We start from the raw sequence: 11,264 nt of genomic DNA on the forward strand, positions 1-11,264 counted from the left end.
ATGCAATAAAGCGTGATTCAGTCCATTCCCCAGGCTCTAACAGGAAGAACCGCTCTGATACCAAATTGTAACGACCCAACTTCTAGCATGTCTAGATCATACTAGAAATCGAATGTTACCAACTTGTTTTTCCTTTTTGTATTATTAATTAATAAATATAAGCCTGTACGTTGTTAAAATCCCGCGAATTTTACAAGTAAATTTTTTTTTAACAAGAATAATTTAATGTCGCATACCTTCCATATATCAAGGGATAATTAAACGTTCACATACATAAGGCAAAAGATAACAGAATATGGAACAACACACTATAATATACATCATGTTACAGAAGTGGCTCAGTTATATAAGCATAGAGCTATAGTACAGCACCCCTAAGTCAGTGACTCATATAGTATATACATATATGTACACAAGACGCCCCAGGGCCTGGCCTGACCAAAAGCCCCTAAGTTGGCACCCAGGCTAGCCTAACTCTATGATATGCCTATTCCCTCTAATCATGCTAACAAAAGTGAGGGAGACACTCTAATGTACTGAAGTTAGACTAGGCGTCTCAAAAAGTCTCCTCAATCCTGGTCCAGAGTACCTCACGGAAAATCACCGGGCGAATGGTGATGCTCGCCTGCTGGCGCCTCGCCTGGCTTATCGTCATCGCTGTCAGAGGAGATAACTATGAAGTTAGAATCTTCCTCTGGATCTTCTTCTTCCTCGTCCTCTTCTTCTGCCGGAGTGATAGCAGAGGAACCACTGCTGGCCACAGGAACCATAAAAGGATAGCTACCAAACAAAATACAGTCTGGAGAAGGAGGTGGCGCCTCCATGATCTGATCATACTCATGTCCCTGCTGCTCATCAAAGACAGGAGACTCGATCGGCTCAGGTAAAGGATCAAGCTCGGGTGGCAACACAGGAACACCCCACTCATCGAGGACAAAAGGTGCAGGAGGTGCCTCATGGATAAGCTGGGCAGGTATAGGCTCATCAGGTAGAGGAGGTTCAGGTGGAGGAGGATGGTCAGGTGGAGGTGGCATCTGCTCCTCAAGATGAGGTGTAACCAAGATAAAGGAAAGTCATAGGGTGCATCAGGATTAAAGTATGCTGTCCTAATAGGGTACTGGAAAGGTCTACCACGAACTACATAATTACGGATACGAGGTACCGCACAGTAGATGTAATACTCGCCACGCACCAGGTCCTCGTGGATGTACGGTGGATCAATCTCGTAGAATAGGACTCCCGTGTCCATCTGTAGAGGTGTAAGGGGTAAGAACTGGGGAGTTCTTAGTAAGGTCGGGGTTTACAGTTAAGTTCATTTATAATGTCCGTGGTCATAGAAGTATAAATAAATGTAGAGTAATATGTACATAACAGCAACATAAACTAACACATGAGCAAGAGAGAAAATAGGAAATAAATGCACATTCACACATTAATATGCAATCACACAGTTATGCTCAAACAAACAAGGAATAGAACAAGAACACAAGAAGATTAGCAATAAATAATGCACAAACAAGTATGATGCATGTCTATCCCTACTGTAGGTAATGAGCTCATTTGTCGGTTTCGACCCGCACCCGACGCAATCCGACCCTCCAGGTCAGATAAGGCCTTCCCAGAACTTAATCCCAGATTAAGTACCGCATACCCTCTGCAGGGCTGGTATTTGCTCAAATTTCAATATACCGCAGGTATGCGAGTCAGGTCTCTACCAAGCATTCAGCTTGCAGGGCTGGTACTACTCTACCGCAGCCTGTCTGGGAAGCAACATCACAATACGGGCGTACCTGCACAACATTCACAAGCATTGCCCAAAGGCTCATAATTCACATATAACCATACTCTCCATCACTTAGCAATCATTATAAATCAAGCATTAGAACATCACAGAAAGCTCATTTTACAATTCTCTGTTTACTCTGTAAGGTCAGGTACACAGCTATATCACTTTTAACTCCTTTTCTTTTAACTTAAACACAGGTTTCAAAATCTTGTTTCTTTACCTCATATACCTCTATATCTTCTCTTATACCTCTTCTTAGGTGTTTAGTAAAGGAAATTAGAGAATTCTGGACTCAAATCTGCCTTCCTGAGGCTTTCAGGAAAACTGTCTTTTTATCAATATTTTATTATTATTAATAAAATAATATATTAATATTTTATTATTAAAATAATAATATTTTATTTAACTTTCAAAAATTGCATTTTGACCCCCGGACTTCTTGGAAATTGCACTTTGACCCCTATAACTTTTAATATTTGCACTTTAGCCCCTCAACTTTTGATTAATTAATTTTCAACCCCAAACTTTTTAATAATTGCATTTTGACCCCAAAACTCCTTGAATACACGTTTTCATGTTCTTCCAAAAACTAAAAACATTTTTTTTTCCAAAAGTTCATCAGATTTCTGCTTGATTTTCAGCTAGTTTTTCAATCTTTTCGGAAACCGATTTGAACCCGATTTTTATCAAACCAAAGAGAAACTTTTCAGCCATCAAATACACATCAAATAAGCATCAAAAATCATGATTTTCATGGCTGGAATGTGACGTTTTCCAGCAGCACCAATAGCCACTTCAAAACCATCATAAACATGATTTTCAAGCATTAAACAACAAGTTTCCATGATCAAACCATCACACAAACACCCAAAATCAAATCTCAAGCAACAAGATCTGGTTTAACACTTCAAGAACACAGCCAATCATTGATTAATTTACCAAACCTTACCTCCTTTGCTGCTGTCCAAGATTGCACTAAAAACAAGCTTCCAGAAGCACTTTTACGCCTATTTTAACATCAAAAACAACTTTAGAATCTTATGAACCATGAAGGCTGAAGCTTCATGATGATGAAAAGAAGGTTTTCTTCACCTTAAGGTAACTAGAAATCACGTTTTCTTGGAGCTTTTGGTGATTGAATAAGAGATCCTAAGAGAAAACATGAAGAAAACATCATTAACTTAAGGAACCACCATGGCCGAATCTTCAAGGAGGAGGAGTGGTGCACGAAATTGTGATCCCTGGTAATGGCACCAAAAACGGATGCACAGAACCATGGTCCAAACATAACTTCACAACTTCGCACAACTAACCAGCAAGTGCACTGGGTCGTCCAAGTAATAAACCTTACGTGAGTAAGGGTCGATCCCACAGAGATTGTCGGCTTGAAGCAAGCTATGGTCACCTTGTAAATCTCAGTCAGCCGAATATCAAATAGTTATGGAGTTTTCGAATATTAATAATAAATAGAAAATAAGGATAGAAATACTTATGTAATTCATTGGTTAGAATTTCAGATAAGCGTATAGAGATGCATTCGTTCCTCTGAACCTCTGCTTTCCTGCTGTCTTCATCCAATCAATCTTACTCCTTTCCATGGCTGGCTTTATGTAAGGACATCACCGTTGTCAATGGCTACTTTTTATCCTCTCTGGAAAATGGTCTGATGCACTGTCACTGCATGGCTAATCGTCTGGAGGCATCACCCTTGTCAATGGCTGCATCCCATCCTCTTGTGAAAATGGTCCAAATGCTCTGTCACAGCACGGCTAATCATCTGAGGTTTTCGATCATACTGGAATAGGATTCACCCTCCTTTTGCGTCTGTCACTACGCCCAGCACTCGCGAGTTTGAAGTTCGTCACAGTCATTCAATCCCAGAGTCCTACTCGGAATACCACAGACAAGGTTTAGACTTTTCGGACTCTCATGAATGCCGCCATCAATCTAGCTTATACCACGAAGATTCTGATTAAGAGATCCAAGAGATACTCATTCAATCTAAGGTAGAACGGAAGTGGTTGTCAGGCACGCGTTCATAGGGAATGATGATGATTGTCACGTTCATCACATTCAGATTGAAGTGCGAATGAATATCTTAGAAGCGGAATAAGTTGAATTGAATAGAAAAACAGTAGTACTTTGCATTAATCTTTGAGGAACAGCAGAGCTCCACACCTTAATCTATGGAGTGTAGAAACTCTACCGTTGAAAATACATAAGTGAAAGGTCCAGGCATGGCCGAATGGCCAGCCCCCAAAACGTGATCACAGGATCAAAAATATAATCCAGGATATCTAATACAATAGTAAACAGTCCTATTTATACTAAACTAATTACTAGGGTTTACAGAAGTAAGTAATTGATGCATAAATCCACTTCCGGGGCCCACTTGGTGTGTGCTTGGGCTGAGCTTGAATGTTACACGTGCAGAGGCTCTTTTTGGAGTTGAACGCCAGGTTGTAACGTATTTCTGGCGTTCAACTCTGGCTTGTGACTTGTTTCTGGCGTTTAACTCCAGACAGTAGCGTAGAACTGGCGTTCCACGCCATTTTACGTCATCTAAACTTGGCCAAAGTATGGACTATTATACAATGCTGGAAAGCCCTGAATGTCTACTTTCCAATGCAATTGGAAGCGCGCCATTTTGAGTTCTGTAGCTCCAGAAAATCCACTTTGAGTGAAGGGAGGTCAGAATCCAACAGCATCAGCAGTCCTTCTTCAACCTCTGAATCTAATTTTTGCTCAAGTCCCTCAATTTCAGCCAGAAAATACCTGAAATCATAGAAAAACACACAAACTCATAGTAAAGTCCAGAAATGAGAATTTAACATAAAAACTAATGAAAACATTCCTAAAAGTAACTAGATTCTACTAAAAACATACTAAAAATAATGCCAAAAAGCGTATAAATTATCCGCTCATCACAACACCAAACTTAAATTGTTGCTTGTCCCCAAGCAACTGAAAATCAAATAGGATAAAAAGAAGAGAATATTCTATAAATTTCAAACTATCAATGAAACATAGCTCCAATTAAATGAGCGGGACTTGTAGCTTTTTGCCTCTTGAATAGTTTTGGCATCTCACTTTATCCATTGAAGTTCAGAATGATTGGCATCTATAGGAACTCAGAGTTCAGATAGTGTTATTGATTCTCCTAGTTCAGTATGATGATTCTTGAACACAGCTATTTTATGAGTCTTGGCCGTGGCCCTAAGCACTTTGTTTTCCAGTATTACCACCGGATACATAAATGCCACAGACACATAATTGGGTGAACCTTTTCAGATTGTGACTCAGCTTTGCTAAAGTCCCCAATTAGAGGTGTCCAGGGTTCTTAAGCACACTCTTCTTTTGCTTTGGACCTTGACTTTAACCGCTCAGTCTCAAGTTTTCACTTGACACCTTCACGCCACAAGCACATGGTTAGGGACAGCTTGGTTTAGCCGCTTAGGCCAGGATTTTATTCCTTTAGGCCCTCCTATCCACTGATGCTTAAAGCCTTGGGATCCTTTTTATTTACCCTTGCCTTTTGGTTTTAAGGGTTATTGGCTTTTTGCTCTTGCCTCTTGGTTTTAAGAGCTTTGGCTTTTTCTGCTTGCTTTTTCTTTTTTTCTTTTCGCCATTTTTTTTCTTTCTTTTTTTTTCTGCAAGCTTTGTTCTTTGTTGCTTTTTCTTGCTTCAAGAATCATTTTTATGATTTTTCAGATTATCAAGTAACATGTCTCCTTATCATCATTCTTTCAAGAGCCAACATATTTAACATTCTTAAACAACAACTTCAAAAGATATATGCACTGTTCAAGCATTCATTCAGAAAATAAGAAGCATTGTCACCACATCAATATAATTAAACTAAGTTCAAGGATAAATTCGAAACTCATGTACTTCTTGTTCTTTTGAATTAAAATAGTTTTCATTTAAGAGAGGTGATGGATTCACAGGACATTCATAACTTTAAGACAAAGTTACTAAATACTAATGATCATGTAATGAAGACACAAACATGGATAAGCATTTAACATAGAGAAAACAAAAAAACAGAGAATGTAAGAACAAGGAATGAGTCCACCTTAGTGATGGTGGCGTTTCCTTCTTGAGGAACCAATGATGTCCTTGAGCTCTTCTATGTCTCTTCCTTGCCTTTGTTGCTCCTCCCTCATTGCTTTTTGATCTTCTCTTATTTCATGAAGGATGATGGAGTGCTCTTGATGTTCCACCCTTAATTGTCCCATGTTGGAACTTAATTCTCCTAGGGAGGTGTTGATTTGCTCCCAATAGTTTTGTGGAGGAAGATGCATTTGAGGCATCTCCGAGATCTCATGGTGATGAGCTTCATGCGTCTCTTGAGATCCATGAACGGGCTCTCTTGCTTGCTCCATCCTTTTCTTAGTGATGGGTTTCTCTTCCTCAATGGGAATGTCTCCTTCTATGAAAGCTCCAGCTGAGTAACATAGATGGCAAATAAGATGAGGAAAAGCTAGCCTTGCCCCACGAGAGGGCTTTTCGGCTATTTTGTAGAATTCAAGGGAGATGACTTCATGAACTTCTACTTCCTCTCCAATCATGATGCTATGAATCATGATGGCCCGATCCACAGTAACTTCAGATCGGTTGCTAGTGGGGATGATGGAGCATTGGATGAACTCCAACCATCCTCTAGCCACAGGCTTGAGGTCCAGTTTTCTTAATTGAACTGGCTTGCCTTTGGAGTCAATCTTCCATTGAGCTCCTTCCACACATATGTCCATGAGGACTTGGTCCAACCTTTGATTAAAGTTGACCCTTCTAGTGTAGGGGCGTGCATCTCCTTGCATCATAGGCAAGTTAAACGCCAACCTCACATTTTCCGGACTAAAATCTAAGTATTTTCCCCGAACCATTGTAATATAATTCTTTGGGTTTGGGTTTTTACTTTGATCATGGTTCCTAGTGATCCATGCATTGGCATAGAACTCTTGAACCATTAGGATGCCGACTTGTTGGATGGGGTTTGTTAGAACTTCCCAACCTCTTCTTTGGATTTCATGTCGGATCTCCGGATACTCATTCTTCTTGAGCTTGAAAGGGACCTCGGGGATCACCTTCTTCTTGGCCACAACATCATAGAAGTGGTCTTGATAAGCTTTGGAGATGAATCTTTCCATCTCCCATGACTCGGAGGTGGAAGCTTTTGTCTTTCCTTTCCCTTTTCTAGAGGATTCTCCGGTCTTAGGTGCCATCAATGATAATGGAAAAACAAAAAGCTTATGCTTTTACGACACCAAACTTAGAATATTGCTCGCCCTCGAGCAAGAAAAGAAAGAATAGATGAAGAAGAAGAAGAAATGGAGGAGAGGGAGAAGGGTTTATGTTTCGGCCAAGAAGGGGAAGAGAGGGTTGTGCTGTGTGAAAATGAAGAAGAATGGAGGGCTATATATAGGGAAGGGAGGGGGTAGGGTTTCGGCCATATAGGGTGGGTTTGGGTGGGAAATTGATTTTGAATTTTGAAGGTAGGTGGTGTTTATGAGGTAGGTTTATGGGGAAGAGTGGATGGATGTGAGTGGTGAAGTGGTGATAGGGAAGAGAGATTAAGGTGATTGGTGAAGAGTGTTTATGGGATTGTGTGAAAGAGGGGTGAGAAGAAGTGAGTGGAGGTAAGTGGGGATCCTGTGGGGTCCACAGATCCTGAGGTGTTCAAGGATTTACAACCTTGCACACAACTCTAGGTGTTCAGCGCCAGATTGGTGCTTGTTCTGGGCGTTGAACGCCCATTTGTTGCCCATTTCTGGCGTTGAACGCCAGAACCATGCTTGTTCTGGGCGTTCAGCGCCAGCTCTTCTCCAGGGTGCAATTCTGGCATTCAAACACCCAGATGCTGCCCATTTTGGGCGTTCAGCGCCAGAACCATGCTCTGTTCTGGCGTTGAACGCCAGCCAGATGCTTCTTAAACGCCAGTAAGGTTTTCCTCCAGGGTGTGATTTTTCTTCTGCTGTTTTTGATTCCGTTTTCAATTTTTATATTTATTTTGTGACTCCACATGATCATGAACCTAATAAAACATGAAAGAACAAGAAAAATAGAATTAGATAAATAAAAATTAGGTTGCCTCCCAACAAGCGCTTCTTTAATGTCAATAGCTTGACAGTGGGCTCTCATGGAGCCTCACAGATGTTCAGAGCATTGTTGAGACCTCCCAACACCAAACTTAAAGTTTGACTGTGGGGGCTCTGGTTGACTCTGCAGTGAGAGAAGCTTTTTATGCTTCCTCTCCATGTTTACAGAAGGATGACCTCGAGTTTTAAACACAAGGGAGTCCTCATTCAATTGAAGGACTAATTCACCTCTGTCAACATCAATAACAGCTCTTGCTGTGGCTAGGAAAGGTCTTCCAAGGATGATGGATTCATCCTCATCCTTCCCAGTATCAAGGATTATGAAATCAGCAGGGATGTAAAGGCCTTCAACCTTTACTAACACGTCCTCTACTTGTCCATAAGCCTGTTTTCTTGAATTGTCTGCCATCTCTAATGAGATTTTAGCAGCTTGTACCTCATAGATTCCCAGTTTCTCTATTACAGAGAGGGGCATGAGGTTTATCCCTGAACCAAGGTCACACAGAGCCTTTTCAAAGATCATGTTGCCTATGGTACAAGGTATTACAAACTTTCCAGGATCCTGTTTCTTCTGAGGCAATCTCAGTTGATCCAGATCACTTAGTTCATTGGTGAACAAGGGAGGTTCATCTTCCCAAGTCTCAATACCAAATAATTTGGCATTCAGCTTCATGATTGCACCAAGAAACTTGGCAGCTTGCTCTTCAATAACATCCTCATTCTCTTCAGAAGAGGAATACTCATCAGAGCTCATGAATGGCATAAGGAGGTTTAATGGAATCTCTATGGTCTCTAGATGAGTCTCAGATTCCTTTGGTTCCTCAGAGGGAAACTCCTTATTGATCACTGGACGTCCCAAGAGGTCTTCCTTACTGGGATTCACGTCCTCAACCTCCCTTACAGGTTCGGCCATGGTGGTTATGTCAATGGCCTTGCACTCTCCTTTTGGATTTTCTTCTGTATTGCTTGGGAGAGTACTAGAAGGGATTTCAGTGATCCTTTTACTCAGCTGGCCCACTTGTGCTTCCAAATTTCTAATGGATGACCTTGTTTCATTCATGAAACTCACAGTGGCCTTAGATAGATCAGAGGCTAAGTTTGCTAAATTAGAGGTATTTTGTTCAGAGTTCTCTGTCTGTTGCTGAGTGGATGATGGAAAAGGTTTACTATTGTTAAACCTATTTCTTCCACCATTATTAAAGCCTTGTTGAGGCCTTTGTTGATCCTTTCATGAGAGATTTGGGTGATTTCTCCATGAGGGGTTATATGTGTTTTCATAAGGTTCACCCATGTAATTCACCTCTGCTATTGCAGGGTTTTCAGGATCATAAGCTTCTTCTTCAGAAGATGCCTCTTGAGTACTGTTGGATGCAGCTTGCATTCCATTCAGAATCTGAGAAATCATATTGACTTGCTGAGTTAATATTTTATTCTGAGCCAATATGGCATTCAGAGTATCAATTTCAAGAACTCCCTTCTTCATAGGCGTCCCATTATTCACAAGATTCCTTTCAGAAGTGTACATGAACTGGTTATTAGCAACCATGTCAATGAGTTCTTGAGCTTCTGCAGGCGTTTTCTTTAGGTGAATGGATTCACCTGCAGAAGTATCCAATGACATCTTAGCTAATTCAGACAGACCATCATAGAATATATCTAGGATGGTCTATTCTGAAAGCATGTCAGAAGGACACTTTTTGGTCAGTCCTTTGTATCTCTCCCAAGCTTCATAGAGGGATTCACCTTCTTTCTGTCTGAAGGTTTGAACATCCACTCTAAGCTTACTCAGCTTTTGAGGAGGAAAGAACTTGGCTAAGAAAGCCTTGACCAGCTTATCCCAAGAGTTCAGGCTATCCTTAGGTTGAGAGTCCAACCATATTCTAGCTCTGTCTCTCACAGCAAAAGGGAAAAGCATGAGCCTGTAGACTTCAGGATCTACTCCATTAGTCTTAACAGTATCACAGATCTGCAAGAATTCAGTTAAGAACTGAAAAGGATCTTCAGATGAAAGTCCATGAAACTTGCAGTTCTGCTGCATCAGAGAAACTAATTGAGGTTTCAGCTCAAAATTGTTTGCTCCAATGGCAGGAATGGAGATGCTTATTCCATGTAAATTGGAATTAGGTGCAGTAAAGTCACTAAGCATCCTCCTTGCATTATTATTATTTTCGGCTGCCATCTCCTCTTCTTGTTTGAAAATTTTTGAAAGGTACTTGCTGGATTGTTGTAATTTAACTTCTCTTAGTTTCCTCTTCAAAGTCCTTTCAGGTTCTGGATCTGCTTCAACAAGAATATTCTTGTCCTTGCTCCTGCTCATATGAAAAAGAGGGACAGAAAGATAATAATAATAGAGGTCCTTTTTACCACAGTATAGAGGTCCCTGTGTGAGTAGAAGAAAAGAAGAAGAAAAAATTCGAACACAGATGGAAGAGGGGGTTCGAATTTGGGTGAGATGAAGTGTTAGTAGATGAATAAATAAATAGAAGGAGATAAGAGAGAGAGAGAATTTTCGAAAATAATTTTTGAGAAAGAGTTAGTGATTTTCGAAAATGGTTTTTGAAAAAGGTTAGTAATTTTCGAAAATTAAAATCAAAAATTAAAATAATTAGTTAATTAAAAAGAATTTTTGAAAAAGAGGGAAGATATTTTCGAAAATTAGAGAGAGAGGGAGTTAGTTAGGTAGTTTTTAAAAAGATAAGAAACAAACAAAAAGTTAGTTAGTTAGTTGAAACAAATTTGAAAATCAATTTTGAAAAGATAAGAAGATAAGAAGTTAGAAAGGATATTTTAAAATCAAATTTTTGAAAAAGATATGATAAGAAGATATTTTTGAAAAGATATGATTGAAATTAGTTTTGAAAAAGATTTGATTTTTAAAATCACAATTAATGACTTGATTCACAAGAAATCACAAGATATGATTCTAGAACTTAAAGTTTGAATCTTTCTTAACAAGTAAGTAACAAACTTGAAATTTTTTGAATCAAAACATTAATTGATGATGTTATTTTCGAAAATTAGGAGATAAAGATAAGAAAAAGATTTTTGAAAAATATTTTAAAAATTTTCGAAAATAAATAAGAAAAGTGAAAAAGATATGATTTTTGAAAAAGATTTTGAAAAAGATAAAATTTGAAAATTTGATTTGACTCATAAAAACAACTAGATTTTTTTTAAAATTTTTGAAAAAGTCAATCCAAATTTCCGAAATTTATGAGAGAAAAAAGCGGGAGATATTTTTTGATTTTTGAAATTTTTTTTTTGATGAGAGGAAAAAACATGAAAAAGACTCAATGCATGAAAATTTTGGATAAAAACAATGAATGCATGCAAGAACACTATGAATGTCAAGATGAACACCAAGAACACTTTGAATGTCA

General features: G+C 39.2%; 1 non-coding gene across 1 annotated transcript; it reads left to right on the forward strand.

Moving 5' to 3' along the window:
- The first annotated feature begins 9,559 nt into the window (after positions 1 to 9,559).
- On the forward strand, positions 9,560 to 9,667 carry LOC148567235 (small nucleolar RNA R71). The gene has a single exon (XR_015882862.1). It is a non-coding gene; the product is annotated as a small nucleolar RNA R71 (small nucleolar RNA).
- The last annotated feature ends 1,597 nt before the right edge of the window (positions 9,668 to 11,264 follow it).

Source organism: Arachis ipaensis, chromosome B4 (assembly GCF_059453495.1).
Source record: "Arachis ipaensis isolate K30076 ecotype BB chromosome B4, ASM5945349v1, whole genome shotgun sequence".
NCBI classification, from domain to species: Eukaryota; Viridiplantae; Streptophyta; class Magnoliopsida; order Fabales; family Fabaceae; genus Arachis; species Arachis ipaensis.